Source organism: Chiloscyllium punctatum, chromosome 26 (genome assembly GCF_047496795.1).
Source record: "Chiloscyllium punctatum isolate Juve2018m chromosome 26, sChiPun1.3, whole genome shotgun sequence".
Lineage (NCBI taxonomy): Eukaryota > Metazoa > Chordata > Chondrichthyes > Orectolobiformes > Hemiscylliidae > Chiloscyllium > Chiloscyllium punctatum.
The window spans coordinates 14641315-14656836 of NC_092764.1; the positions used below are offsets into that span (position 1 = coordinate 14641315).

A 15522-nucleotide genomic window follows, 5' to 3' on the forward strand; every position below is an offset into this window, starting at 1 on the left:
TTTCTTTCTAAATTTCTGACAACCAATTGTCTTCAGTTTATTGCTGCACTCTGTGTAATACCATGCATTTGGAAGGTGTCAAAATGACTTCTGAAAATCCATATATATTCACTAAAAATCATGGAAGCCACAGAAAGGTGAGAGCTTGGAAAGAGACCATTCAGCCTATTGTCTGTCTACTGGCTGAATAAACTAGCCTTTTCATTCCAATCCCACTCTCCAGCACCTGGTCTGTCGCCTGCAAATTATATCACTTTCGATATAGAGCCAAGTTCCTTCTGAAATGAGTTGGAAATTCCCACCTAAGTTACCACACCAGGCAGTGAATTCCAGACAAGCCACTCTCTGGGTAAAAAAAAAGATTCCTTATGTTCTATGTAATCCTTGTACCGTAAATCATCTGAAATCTGTGGTTTCTGATAGTTGGACTACGGGATAATGTTCTGCTATGGAAATAAATCTTTTTACACTGTAAGTGTGAGGTGGAAGTGAGGAGGTTGATATCAAGGTTGCATTTTACCAAGTGTAGCATCAGGAACAAATGGGTTATAGGGGGCAAACTCTTTGCTGATTGAAGTCATACCTGGTACATCGCAAGATGGTTGTCATCTCAGCCTCAGCACATCCCTGCAGGTGTTCCTCAGGATAGTGTCCTCTGCTCACTTCTCTTCAGCCAACTCATCAACGATCTTCCCTTCATCATTGGGTCAAAAATGGGGAGGTTTGTCAATGATTCCACAATTTTCAACGCCGTTTGTAACTTCTCAGTACTGAAGCAGTCCATGTTCAATTGCAAAAAAATCTGAATGAATATCTAGTCTTGGGCTAACAAGTGACAACTAACATTCAGATCACTTGAATGCCAGGCAAAGACTACTTCCAATAAGAGATGACATTCAGTGGTGTTGCCATCACTGAATTCTCCCATTATCATTCTTAGGGTTACCATTTACCAGAAACTCAACAAGATTTGCCACATAAACACACATGAGCAGACCAGAGACCAGGAATACTGCAGTGAGTAACTCTCTCGCTGACTCCCCAAAGCCTGACCACCATCTACATTGCACAAGTCAGGAGTGTTATGGAATAGTCCCCACTGGTCTGGATGGATGGAGCTCCAACAACACTCTCAAAGCTTCACACCATCCAGGACAAAGCAGCCTGCTTGATTGGCACTGCATCCACTCCCTCCACTACTGACGCTCAGTAGCAGCAGTGTGTACTAGCTACAAGACGTACTGTGAAAAATCACTAAAGATACTTAGACAGCACCTTCCAAACCCATGACTACTTCTGTCTAGAAGGCAAGAACAGCAGATACATGGGAATACCATCACCTGCAAGTTCGCCTCCAAGCAACTCTCCATACTGACTTCGAAATATGTTGCAGTTACTTTACTGTCGTTGGGTCAAAATCCTGGAATTCTCTCCCCTAGGGCATTGTGGTCGCATGCACAGCAGTAGTTCAAAAAGGCAGGTCACTACTTTCCCAAGGGCAACTGAGGATGGGCAATAAATGCTGGCCCAGCCAATGATGCCCATATTGCATGAGAAAATTTTTTAGAAACCCTCATTATTTTGTACACCTCAATTAAGTGATCTCTCACCCTTCTGTGCCCTAATGAACACTCCCCCAGTCTATCCCATCTTTCCTGAGCTGCAATTTTCAAGCCCTCGCAAAATTCTTGGGATTCACAGTACTCTTTCATCCTTCCAATAATGTGACCAGAACTATGCACAATCTCTAGCTGTGACCTAACCAGTGTCTTGTATAATCAAAGCATTGTACCCCTTTTCTTGTATACAGTATGCTTTCCAATGATGAAAGATGTTCCAGATGTCATCTTGTCTACCTTCCTCCATGCGTTCCAAGGTCTCTCCCTTTCTCTATCCCCCTCAATATTGTTCTGTACATTGTATATTCCTTGCTTTGTTTGCCCTTCCCAAACCTCTCTGCCACTTTTCGATCCACTCAACTAAACTATCAATGTCTTCCTGCAGTCAACAGTTCTGCCTTCACTGTTAATGACCTGGCCATTCTTTTTTGTATTATTTGCTAAGTTTCTAATTGTGTTTCACCCGTTTGAGTGTAAATCATTAACACCTGTCTCTATCATGGAGCCAATTTTGGATCCAGCTCTCCACATTCCTTTGTATCCGAAGGGCTTCAATTTTTCTGACTGGTCTGCCACTTTAGAGTTTATCAAATGCCTTGCCAAAATCCATTGGACATTATCAACTGCACTATCCTCCTTGTTAATGTGGGGGAAAAAAAATCAATGTTAGTAAGACACAACATCTCCTTACCAAAACCACAGTGACTATCCCTGATTAATCTGTACCTTTCAGAGTAACAGTTGTGATACAAAGTGTACAACGTGATTATATTTTAAGTTTTTGTTTTTGGATTTTTGAATTCTGAACAACTGACAAATAGGCATTTGTATGACTGAAGGGGTTTAAGGTTAAGGTGGGCGGCATGGTGGCACAGTGGTTAGCACTGTTGCCTCACAGCGCCAGAGACTCTGGTTCAATTTCCACGTCAGGTGACTGACTGTGTGGAGTTTGCACATTCTCCCCGTGTCTGCATAGGTTTTCTCCGGGTGCTCCAATTTCCTCTCTCAGTCCAAAAAATGTGCAGGGTAGGTGAATTGGCCATGCTAAATTGCCCTAGTGTTAGGTGAAGGAATAAATGTAGGGGATTGAGTTTGGGTGGGTTGCGCTTTGGTGGGTCGGTGTGGACGAGTTGGGCCAAAGGGCCTGTTTCCACACTGTAAGTAATCTAATCTAATCTAAATAAATTGTAAGTATCCATAGGCCTGATGATTTCTTTTCAAATGGAATGTTATAAAGAAACTTCCTGGTGTGTAATGTGCATTTGTTTACATTAGGACATTCTGCAAGCATGTAAAGAAAATGGTGAAGATTCTGAATTTTTTGAGGCTTAGGGGAAATATCCAAATCTTGAAGAAAACGCTTAAGTTTCAGTTATGTGTATTTCAGAAATCTTGGCTGAAGTTGGATTTATAAAATGAGTACAGCTGAGAATGTAATGTAGTTAAGAGGTTACCATAGTTTGTGTTCCAGATGAGTATTTGTGTCAAACCCTGAAAGGATCATTTGAATCTGAGAAAATCTAAGCTCAGTTTTAGGAAGGCTCTAGGAAGAGGCTATTGCATTCTCAAGTTGGGGCATTGAAGCCACAGCCAAGTTAAGTCTTGATGTGAAATAGGGTGTATTCTCCCTGATGTACTGTAGAGGAAGGTTTTTGGAGTAAGTGGGATTGTATTTTAACATGACTTTCCAATTCTTTGAACATGCTGTTTTCAATTTTATCACCTTTCACATAGCAAACTTCTTTATCATTATTTAAACAAAATCTGAAGCAATGTATGCTTGTTTTTCAACGACAGATACCTCTATTAAAACAAAAAAAATCCATCAAGTCTGACATCTGACTTGTCCAGTAACAACAACAACTGCTAGCTTAACATAATTAATTCCAAGGTGCTACCCTGGAGCATTAAAAAATAGGATTTGATGCTGAGTCACATCAGGAGATTTTGGTCAGATTGTTCAACATGGCAAATTCAATTATTAATTTTAAAGGAAGGGAGGGATGTTTGGAGAGGGCATTTCTTACCTAAGTGCCAGCCAATTATGTAGAATTTAAAATTTGGAATGCTTAAAACCAGAATTGGAGGAATACAGACATCTCCAAGCTTTGTTGGGCTGGAGCTGATTAGAAATGTGGAAGGGCATTGTTGTAGAGGAATCTTAAAAACAAGACAGTCTCCATGTTGAATCCATTCACTGTCTGCATCTGAGAATGTTCACCAGACTGATTCCTGGGATGGTAGGGCTGATGTATGAAGAAAGACTGGACCAACTGGGTTTGTACTCAGTGGAATTTAGCAGAATGAGAGGGGGATCTCATAGGAACATGTAAACTCCTGATGGGACTGGAAAGGCTAGATATGGGATTAATGTTCCCGATATTGGGGCAAGTCCAGAATTAGGGGTCACAATCTAAGAATAAGAGGCAAACCATTCAGGATTGTGATGATGAAGAATTTCTTTGCTCAGAGTTGTGAACCTTTGGAACTGTCTCCCACAGAAAGTTGTCGGGACCAGTTCATTAGATATATTCAGGAGGGAGCAGCTAAAGGGGTCCTTGCAGCTAAAGGGATCAAGGGATATAGAGAGAAAGCGCGAGTGTGATACTGAGACTGCCTGATCAGCCATGATCGTATTGTGTGTTGGTACAGGCTCAAAGGGCTGAATAGCCTACTCCAGCTATTTTCTGTGTTTCTATGGTTCCAAAGATTCCTAATACTCTGATAAAGTGAGAGCTTTTTTATAACTGTGGAGTACTGTTGGAGTGGAATGCACAGTTACAGAGATCATCTTTCATTTCTATTGCAAAAATTCAGATTAAATGTCGAATTATCATTTCACAAGTAATCAATCTCCTTGTTATGATGAGCCAGGTGATTCACCTCTTTAAAATAAAATCTTAATATGTCAAAATCAGGTCTTTGCTCTAGTAAAGCTGCACTATCAGTTATTTAACCCGAACTTGCAATCTAAATAAGATGCTACTAAGTAGAGCACAGTCACAGCCTTATGACAGAACATAAGAGATAGGAGCAGGTGTTGGCCATACTGCCCCTCAGGCCTGCCTTGCCATTCAACAAGATCATGGCTGAAACAAAAACTGAAACTGTTGGAGAAACTTAACACATCAGGAAAAAGAAAAAGAGTTAACATTTACTTAAGAAGAAGGGTCCATTCTGATGTAGGGTCATTGGACTTGAAATGTTAACTCTTATTTCTCTGCAGATGCAGCCTGACCAGCTATGTTTCTCCTGCAATTTCTGGTTTTGTCTCAGATTTAAAGCTTCCACAGTGCTTTGTTCTTCTTTCTTTCTGTTAAGATTGTGGTTGGCCTACTCAGACCTCAATTCCATCTTTTGTACCAGCTCCTCAAAGCCCTCAACTCCCAAATGAAGAATTTATAGTAGAGATACTACTTGAATTGGCTTTGTTCAACTCTCAGAAAAATGTAAGCGGCAATGGAAGGTTACTTGATCTCTAGTTCACTGGGTGACAGTGGTAAGTTGATTAAATTGTGACAAAAAGACTATTCACCAAGACAGCCACAATTCCCTATCTGAATTCCAATTCAATGTCTCCAACCAGGAGAAAGTGAGGACTGCAGATGTTGGAGATCAGAGTCAGAGTGTGGCGCTGGAAAAGCACAGCCTGCCAGGCAGCATCCAAGGAGCAGGAGAATCAACGTTTTGAGCATAAGCTCTTCATCAGGAATTCTCCCTAACCAAATTTCTAATGAATACTTGTGTCACCTCTGGGTTTTACTTATCTCCCATTGAAATCATAAGCATAAAATGCAGGTCAAGATAATCGAGAATTAGGATGATTCAAATGGATGACCTCTCACCAGAAGCTTTAGGCTTATGTAATCTACTCTATCAATTCAATGATTAATGCAACGCTTCAGATTCTGAGCTCTCTCTTACACAACCTTCAGCTGCGTTCTCGATTACTGTTACTTTGTAGTGATTCAGCTTCAAGATCTTTGTCTTGAAATAACTCCACATTCTGCCTCAACCACTGCCTCGCTGAATCATAGTTTAACCAGTGTTCATTCTACAGCACCATTAGTAGCTGCGAGTTCACCCCCTCTTCCACATCTGTTTCATCTTGCTAGATTTCTTTCCTGTTTTCAAAAAGTCTGTTTCTTTGATCATGCACACTATCTTCTGCTCGACCTAGGGTTCATTCTCTTCTAAAATGTTCTAGCGTGCTTTAAGCAATGGGGTGCCATCAAATTAAGTAACTGTTTCATCATCACAAAACAAATGTTTAAAAGGTTAAAACAATTCACTTTGCCCACTTTCCCTGCTTGGGAGAAGGAAATCCAATTACTGCACTCGCTGTCATAGGCAGCTTGATGTTTGGTGTCGTAGTATGCTTATGTCGAACTTTGAAGTATTTTGAATAACTTTTAACTCTTGAGGGCCGTTGCATTAATAGTGAGTGACTGACAGGAGTTAACACAATATCTGCTTTTAGTTTAATAAACATTGCAGCTGCAACTTAGCTTTTGTTGGCTGCGTGCCTAATTTTAATTTCATCTCACACTGTTAAACTAATGTGATGCTAATGCATAATGAATTGATTAAAGACTGGTTCCTTTTCATTTCGTTTAACTCGCCGATGCACATAAAAAGTAAATGCAGCTTATTTTTATACTTCCAGCTTGACAAATTTGCTATTCATTTGTCAATAATGATATCTTCCAACCTATTCAATATTAGATTATTGACATACCAGTTACAAATTGATCTGTGACCAGTTACCTGGTTACTATGCAACGCTCAATTTTCAGGAAGTACTACAGCTTGTGAAGGTTGAAGATTTCAATAATTCGGCCAACGACATGGTGAATGTTGCGTTTGCCTGCAGAAGAGAAATGTTGACTGATTTTTCATTTGATTAATGGCTCCAAAACCCTGGTCTCGGTCTCTTGTTGGGAGTGTTCAGAGTTTTGTGTTGTGAAGTAAATTCAACAAATTAACCACTGGCCTTGATTTTTGAAGGTATGTATTGTGGCCCCATACTGGCTGTGTTCCCAGCATTCTCTTCCAGGGCCTCTGTGATTGACGTTCGTTATGCTAGGCACGGACCTTTCTCCCACTACGTGCTTGTCAGCAGTGGAGTGGTGATCTGCATGGTAAAAACAATGACTGCAGATGCTGGAAACCAGATTCTGGATTAGTGGTGCTGGAAGAGCACAGCAGTTCAGGCAGCATCCGAGGAGCAGTAAAATCGACGTTTCGGGCAAAAGCCCTTCATCTGCATGGCTAATCATTCAAATGGAAACAAGCAGCTTGTAGTGTTTGTGTGTGCACGTGGTAATTTTACTAATCTGAAGTCACCAAAGCCAATAAGAAGGCAATAACGTGCTTCCTGTGCTGAATCACCAGCATTGTGGATTGTGAGGTCCAAAATCTCGCCTGGGCCCAACTGTACCGAGGTTAGGAGAAAGTGTGGACTGCAGATGCTGGAGATCGGAGACAAGCACCACACTTTTTGACCCCCTCACCTGTACAAAGGTCAGCTGATTTCTCTGAGTGAATAATCAGTGAAGTCAGGGTATAAATTATCCTGTCATGACTCTCAAACCATAGAGAATAGCAACAGCTTTAGGCCATGTGGCCCTTCAAGCCTGCCCCATCATTCAATATGATCATGGCTGATCATCCATCTCAGTGCCCTATTCCCACTTTCATCCCATTGTAGTAATTGTGGTGAGGTCAGCCATGGTGGACCTCATAGAAAGAGTTCTCCTGACTGAAGCTGTTAATTTGCTCTAATAAGGGAGCCCTGACTGGCAGCTGTAAATAAGAGTGTCAGAAGTTCTGTTCACTCTGACAGCTGACTCTGAGAGGCCGGACCAGCCTCAATTGCTATGCACATGTAAGTAAATAGTGACTTGGTGATGGGATAACAACCTTTGTGGAGTTATTTCACCCATACCCTTTAATCCCTTTAACCCCAAGAACTTTGCATAACTCCTCCTTGAAAGCATTCAACGATTTGGCCACATGACTGTGGTACTGAATTCCACAAGTTTGCTATTCTGGGAGAAGCTAAAGGACCTACCCCAAGTTCTTAGAACATGCACCCTGTTTCTGGACTCCTTGATCATTGGGAATATCCTCCCTGTGTTGGCTGTGTCTAGTTCTGATAGAATTTAACAGGTTACTATGAGATCTCCTCTGCTGAGCCCACAGTATTCTCTGGATTCCAGTGAATATTGTCAGGCTGGGATGAGCAGGAAGCAACCAATGCATGGTCCAAAATATCTCAAAATGAAGGCAGAAGGACAGAGCTACTGGCATGGAAAGTTACAAAATATTTTAGTGCCTTTCAGTACAAGATCTGTTCATTAAAGATGCTTTGATGAAATGCATTCAGGATTTTTCTCTGATCATGACATTTCCACTTCTATTTAAATTAATTTTCTGGTCCTAATGAATCTCAACAAATACTTATGGACCTCTTTATTTAAGAATGATGTACAGACACCACTTGAATCACCTGACTCCGTGAAGGACAAGTCATAAATGCTTCATTTAGTAAAGAATTCCTGGGGATGTAGTTGAACAAGCAACTCTAATTTCTTCACCCCTGAGTGATCTCCTGGCATGACTGCAGGCCATTGCAATAAACAGTTACTGCTAAATATTTACCGTTAAATACCTGTTCTCTTAGACACACCTGAGTATGTGCTGCCCTCTTTATCGGGAAACTGCCCATTCACAGAATTCACTGTGCAGATGGAAATATTTTAGAGTCCATTTCTATTGCCTTCTGAAACTTGATGCAAGTTAAGTAGAATATTTTTTCACTATCTCCTCCAATTTTATAGAATTTTAATTTGATCTGTTTCTCCATTGCTGAATCAAATGCAGAAGGTATTGACAAAGAGCAAAAAGATTTTCATTATCTATTATGCAGTTAGCTTTGACTTGGTATCTCCTTCATGAATTAAAATTTGTCTATTTAACTGCAAGATCTAGACTCTATGTAAGAATACTCCAATCTTAACACAAGCTTAACTTATTTCTCCATGATGTCAAAAGCATACCTACAACACTTTTGCTTCAAAACCAGACATTTGAACCAGCTGATGTTTGTTCCCCATGTGTCTCCTCCTACCTTCACCTCAATCTACCTGTCTACGTTAAACCTTTTTGTTACTTTCTTGTACTTATATAGCCTTCCTTTGATTTCCTCCATGCTGTTCATCTCAACTACTTGAGGTCAGAACAGTTTCTACATTTGAAACGTTCTCTGTATGAAGCTGTTTCTTCTAAATTCCCCCTTAGATTTATTTCTGATTACTTTTTATAATTATAACCACTACTCTGCTCTCCTGCATTAAAAGAAACATCTTTTCAATGCCTACTTTGTTGAGTCTCTTAAGTTCTATTTTCATCCTGATGCGATAATTCCAATCTAAATGTCTGACAGAGCCTTGATCACCCTTTACCTTCTTTCAGCATGTGACCTTGTGTATATCTCTGTGGACATGTAAATTTTCAGCATTTTATTATCATCAGGAAATCACACTTTGATGTCAAACAATGTCACGAGCTGTTTGATGTGCTGCGTTTGCTTGTAAGATACATGCTGCTTCCCGGCTTTAAGCCTGTGCTGCTCTGTCCGAATGGATCCTGCTGACAATGAGGTCTGTGTGTCAGGTGTTGTGGTACTCTACGTAGCTGCACTGTCCTTACTCAGAGTCTGCTGGGTCCCTGTCCTCACCTTATCGAAGAGAGACTGTTACAAAAACAGGATGTTGGAGAAATTCAGCAGGTCTGACAGCATCTGAAAAGACAAACAAAATTGACATTTCAAGTGTGATTCTTTTTCAGAACCTCTTCATTTATGAAGAAAACTCCTCCCAGACTCAAAAGATTAAACCTTTTTCTCTCATTACAGATGACGCCAGACTGTACTAAAGTTCTCCAGTATTCTATGCCTGTCAGATGTTCACCATTTGCAGTATCTTGTTTTTATAATGGGGATTCCACTTACTCTATTTACTTTCAAATGAATAGAATAGTGATGACTGTTCTCTTGTACAGTTCCTTCATTCCTGTCTTCTGCGTGTCTCAGTAGCATGGGAGTGTTGTCAGTTTCTCCATTATACATATAATCACCATTAACATTTTCATTCTCATACTATTGTTGGAAAGTTAATTCTCCAAGTATTTTATGACTTATCATAGAGTCATAGAGATGTACAACATGGAAACAGACCCTTCAGTCCAACCTGTCCATGCTGACCAGATATCCCAACCCAATCTAGTCCCACCTGCCAGCACACAGCCCATATCCCTCCAAACCCTTCCTATTCATATACCCATCCAATGCCTCTTAAATGTTTCAACTGTACCAGCCTCCACCACTTCCTCTGGCAGCTCACTCCATACACATACCACCTTCTGTGTGAAAACGTTGTCCCTTAGGTCTCTTTCATATCTTTCCCCTCTCAAGCTAAATCTATGCCCTCTAGTTCTGGACTCCCCGACCCCAGGGAAAAGACTTTGTCTATTTATCCTATCCATACCCCTTATAATTTTGTAAACTTCTATAAGGTCACTCCTCAACCTCTGACGCTCCAGGGAAAACAGCCCCAGCCTGTTCAGCCTCTCCCTGTAGCTCAAATCCTCCAACCCTGGCAACATCCTTGTAAATCTTTTCTGAACCCTTTCAAGTTTCACAACATCTTTCCGATAGGAAGGAGACCAGAATTGCACACAATATTCCAAGAGTGACCTAACCAATGTCCTGTACAGCCGCAACATGACGTCCCAACTCCTGTACTCTGTACTCTGACCAGTAAAGGAAAGCATTCAAAACGCCGCCTTCACTATCCTATCTACCTGTGACTCCACTTTCAAGGAGTTATGAACCTGCACTCCAAGGTCTCTTTGTTCAGCAACACACCCTAGGACCTTAGCATTAAATGACTTCTGAAAAGCACTCAGCAAAGTGTCTCCCAGGAGTTTGATAGTTTCACACAGAGCTAAGGGGAAAATTACGGTATTAATATTGATTCAGAGAGGAAGTATAGGGTTAGAGTAAATGTTACTTTTCAGACTGGATGATGGTTTGCAGTGGTTATCCCCAATACATCCTTAAAATTAACTAGGTAGGTTGTTTATAAAAGCATGTGGATTACTTTGCTTTACAAATACTGGAATAGAGCAAAAATGCAAAGGGTTATATTAGAAAAATTCACCTCCGAGCATATGAGACTAAGAGATGATTGACTAAAGATTCTTAAGTTGATGAGAGATTTGCAAGAGGGGGAATATTTCCTCTGGGGATAAAATCAAAATCATTAGATGGAATCAAAATCATTAGATCAAATCAGTCTAGTGGGGAAATGAGTGCTTCGTGTTTCGGGTTGAAATCTGGAATGCTTACTCTGAAAGGTTGGTGCATGTTGATTCCACTTATAATTTTATACAGAAGTTGGGAGGTCCTTAGTTTGGCTAAAAAGTGGGAGTGTTGGACTACCTGTAACTCCTCTGGATCCAGAACAGTCACAACTGGCCAAGTGGCCTCCTTTTTCTGCTGTATGGGTGTATTCTTATCCTCAAAGTGAAGTGAGGCAGTTGAGAATATTCCCAACTTGATCTACCCATCCTTGGGAGAAATTCCTGCAAAGATGGAATTTTCAATGTGGAGAATGGTGTGGGTGTGAGCTACAGTTATCTGAGGTCAGTTGACTCCAGAAAGCAATCAGGCAGCAACAAGAGTTCTGCTACCAAGGTGTGTTGTTTAAGAGGCCTATCTCAGGGCTTGGAGTTTGTCCCAGTCTCAATAGACAATAGACAATAGATGCAGGAGTAGGCCATTCAGCCCTTTGAGCCTGCACCGCCATTCAATATGATCATGGCTGATCATTCCCAATCAGTATCCTGTTCCAGCCTTATCTCCATAACCCTTGACTCCACTATCTTTAAGAGCTCTATCCAATTCTTTCTTAAATGAATCCAGAGACTGGGCCACCACTGCCCTCTGGGGCAGAGCATTCCACACAGCCACCACTCTCTGGGTGAAGTAGTTTCTCCTCATCTCTGTCCTAAATGGTCTACCCCGTATTTTTAAGTTGTGTCCTCTGGTTCGGCACTCCCCCATCAGCGGAAATATGTTTCCTCCTGCCAGAGTGTCCAATCCTTTCATAATCCTATACGTTTCAATCAGATCCCCTCTCAGTCTTCTAAACTCAAGGGTATACAAGCCCAGTCGCTTCATGAAAAATGTAAAGCCTTACAGCTCTTGCCACTCACTCGCCCCCACCCAAACAGCAGCTCATGTACTCCACTTTCCTGCCACTTCATGCCACTCCCACAACATGACTAGCTATTGCCCCCCGCCCCCACCCATTTAACTACCTAAGGCCCCTCATACAATCTACGCCAAGCTATGGTGTTTCTCTGCCAATTACTGCAGAATCTAAGAAAAAGAGATGTGAAAAACAGTCATTCATTTATTACTTCCACTTTTAAAATAAAATCCTCTTCTTACAGTCAGACAGTAGTATTAATCATCCAGGCGCTTGAAAGTATCAATAGCAGAAACTTCAAGTACTTGAAACCTCTCTATCTTGTGTTAACAGCAATGTGCAGTTGACAGCAGAAATGAGTGAATTGCAGCTATCAATCAAGCAATATTTTCCCTGTGCCCCAACTGTTTCAACAGTGTAATGTGTTTCTGGGCTTTCAGACAATTTTATCCTCTTGGCTGCTGTTGACAGCACAAGCTGGTCAACTGTATTCTGCCTGATACTCGGAGCCACAGGAACAATGCATTTAATATGATCAATCAGACATTATGATGTACAGTGTCACACTGGCACTGAAATTCATGTTCCACAGTATTCATTTAAATGGTGGGCAGAATATCTTGGAAAATTCTGTTCTTGGACAGCAACTGTAGAACAATCAGAGTGTGTGAAGAATTGCAATAACAGCCAGTTTAAGAAAATCTGCTTGGTTCAGAAAGTGACTTACTCACACTTGGTAAAGTTTATTCTGTTCTGATGATAAACTCTTGCAATCTCTTGCAAACAGAACATGGTTAGAAATTGAATTTTTTTTTCACCTGTTCGGAGATGTTATTACAAGCCTCTGGAACAATTAAGGAGTGTACACAGGTCTCCTGGTTCAGTGGTAGGGACACTACTACAGTGCCACAAGAGGGCCTCTTGTTGCACCATTTTCATTTAAATAAAAGAATGGGGGAATAGCTTTTACCCTTTGGAGGCAACTTTATTGAATTGTAGCAAACCTCCACAGATGAGCATTCACCAGTGATTTGCACATGACAGCACTTGGACAAATCAGAGTATAGTTGCCAATGAATTGTGCCCCCCCCCCCACCTCTTTTCTGGCAATAATATTATGTCAGTATTAATAATTAATTATTACATCTCAATTAATGTTTTGATAGGTATTTGCTGGGCGTAGGTAGAAAGGATTTACAGGCCAGGCAGATATATAGAATCTGGACGGAGATCAAATACAAATTTATTTAATGTTGGAACAGGTTAAAAGGACTGAATGGCCTACCTGTGTGGTCCTCCAAGTCCCTACTCAATGTAATTTTGAATTAGTTGGAAAAAGGGGAATGAGACCAGAAGCAGCAATTCTGAACTTAGTTAGATTTTTTGTCAGAGGCAGTCCACTCAATATTGTTGCACATGTTGCCATTCTGAATGTCATTCTGTTCAGTTTACTCGTGGTAATGACCAGACAAGCAAGAAAATCCAGTCACTCATTATAAAGTAGACCTTCAATTTGCTTTCCATGATAGCATTTGAGTGATATCAAAGTTGGACAGATTTGATTTGTTTATATCCTCTACCTTTTCAGTATTTGGCAGGCAGAGGCTTCATCTCAAAGAACGTGAATAATAATTCTCTTTTTTTAAAAAAAATCGCATCAGGACCAACAAGGCTTTCACAAGTTCCACACCAAGGCAAAGGCCAGTTTATCTGAGGCTGTAGTAAGTTACCGATGTTCAATGGTTTCTGTTTTGAGAGAAAGCAAGTTGTAAGCTAATCATTTTATCTATACTTTAACGGTCAAGCAGTGTGCAGTATAGAGTAAATAAAACCATGTTTATTGTTTGAAGCCTTTGTCCCAATTCAGTCTATGCTTATTCACTCTGTCATCTTAGAGCACAATTCATATCATGAGCTATTGTCTTTAGTTACTGTATGGAGTCAGAGTTATCTTATCATTCCTAAATCTTTCTCTAGTTGAACAGTACATGTGCTTACTCTTTATCTGTGTCATCATACATTGCGCTCCCATTTGTGTTTTAGAAAGTTCCATATTGATATCGGAGGAGTGTCAAATCACCCCAGTGTAGAAATATTGTTACGCTCAGATTTGAAATTACACGTGCACAAGATGTATCAGGAAGCCATGGCTCAACCCATTTGCATTGAGGGATTTTGAACATTTTAAGTAGTCTCCTGTATCTTTCTTGGTTCACTCTAAGATAAGGAGCATTACGGCTGGTGGAGCTCATTTGTAGTGAAACACTTTCTCTGTACAAATATTGAACAGAGAGTCTTAATTATTTAAGAGGGAATATCCAGGTTGAATAGTGTTACAGTTAAGTCTCAAATGCATATTCCTTCTCCCTTCCTCTTTTCCCCCACCCTCTTCTCCTAATCCTCCTCCTCTGTCTCTCCACCTCTGCCTCTTGTAAATATTTGCTTTCCAATCTAATTATGATGTTGCAATCGGAGTTACTTTAGGCAATGCGTGTCAGCTGAACCTGGCTTTGATTACTCTATGCAATTAAAGTTTACAATCCTGTGATAGACAAATTGACTTTTTCCTTTACCTAACTAAACACCTATAATGTGCAGGGAGCAAGTAGTGACCTATTTTCATGTTCGTAAGGTGACAGTCTTTATCTATCTGTTGTGGAGAAAGCACAGTTGCCCAAATGGCCGCATTCCACACTGTATCGTATTTATGATGTTGCCTCGAGTTTTTTGTTTGATCTGCAAAAGAAAAAACACAAATATTGACTTGGTCATGGTGACCGTGTCAAGTTGAAGTCCATGAATTCTAAGTGTGCAGTTTGCATGGTGTTGAAAATATGAAAATAAATCCTGCAAGAATTTTAATTCTATTTGGGTGTGTACAGGTGAGTTGGTGCCTCAAAGATGAAAATATAAACTAGGGAACAGCATGTTTGCCAAAAAGTGAACACTTGCAATTGCAAAATTTAAAGCACAGAAGGAGACCTTTCGACCCATTATGTTTGTGCCAGCCCTCTGACAAAGCAAATCACTTTGTGTCAGTTCCACACCTCCTCTCCGTAGCCCTGCAATTTTCTTTTCTTTCTGATGATAACCCAATTCCCACTGTTAAATCTGCCTCTGCTATACTTTCCAGGCGATGCATTCCAGATCCTGACCATTCCTTACATGAAAACATCACCATTGCTGCGTTTGCCAACTGCCCTCCAGTTTGCCATTCTCCTACCAATGGAAAGCTTTTTCTATGTAATATGTCCCAGTTGCTGATTAACTTTGGACACTCAATCAAACCTCTAGTGAGCATTTTCTTCTCCAAATGTGGCCAAATCCTTGTCAGGAGAATTTAAACCAAATCCGTTTGTTTTCTGTACAAGATGTATTACTGAGACTCCCAACTAGCCCTGAGTTGCTTGTGCAATATGACCCTACTTTGCAGAACAGCAAGGGAGTGCTTCTTAATCAATGGTTAGTACCGCTGCCTGACAGCACCAGGGACTCCGATTCAATTCCCGCCTCAGGCGACTGTCTGTGTGGAATCTGTACATTCTCCCCGTGTCTGCGTGGGTTTCCTCCGGGTGCTCCGGTTTCCCCCCCCACAGTCCAAAGATGCGCAGGTCAGGTGAATTGGC

At 40.8% G+C, this 15522-nt stretch overlaps 1 protein-coding gene across 3 annotated transcripts in view; it reads left to right on the top strand.

Annotated features, from left to right (window-relative positions):
• The window catches only part of LOC140496291 (uncharacterized), a 114281-nt gene that overhangs the window by 83318 nt on the left and 15441 nt on the right, over positions 1–15522 (top strand). The gene's annotated exons all lie outside the window — the stretch shown is intronic.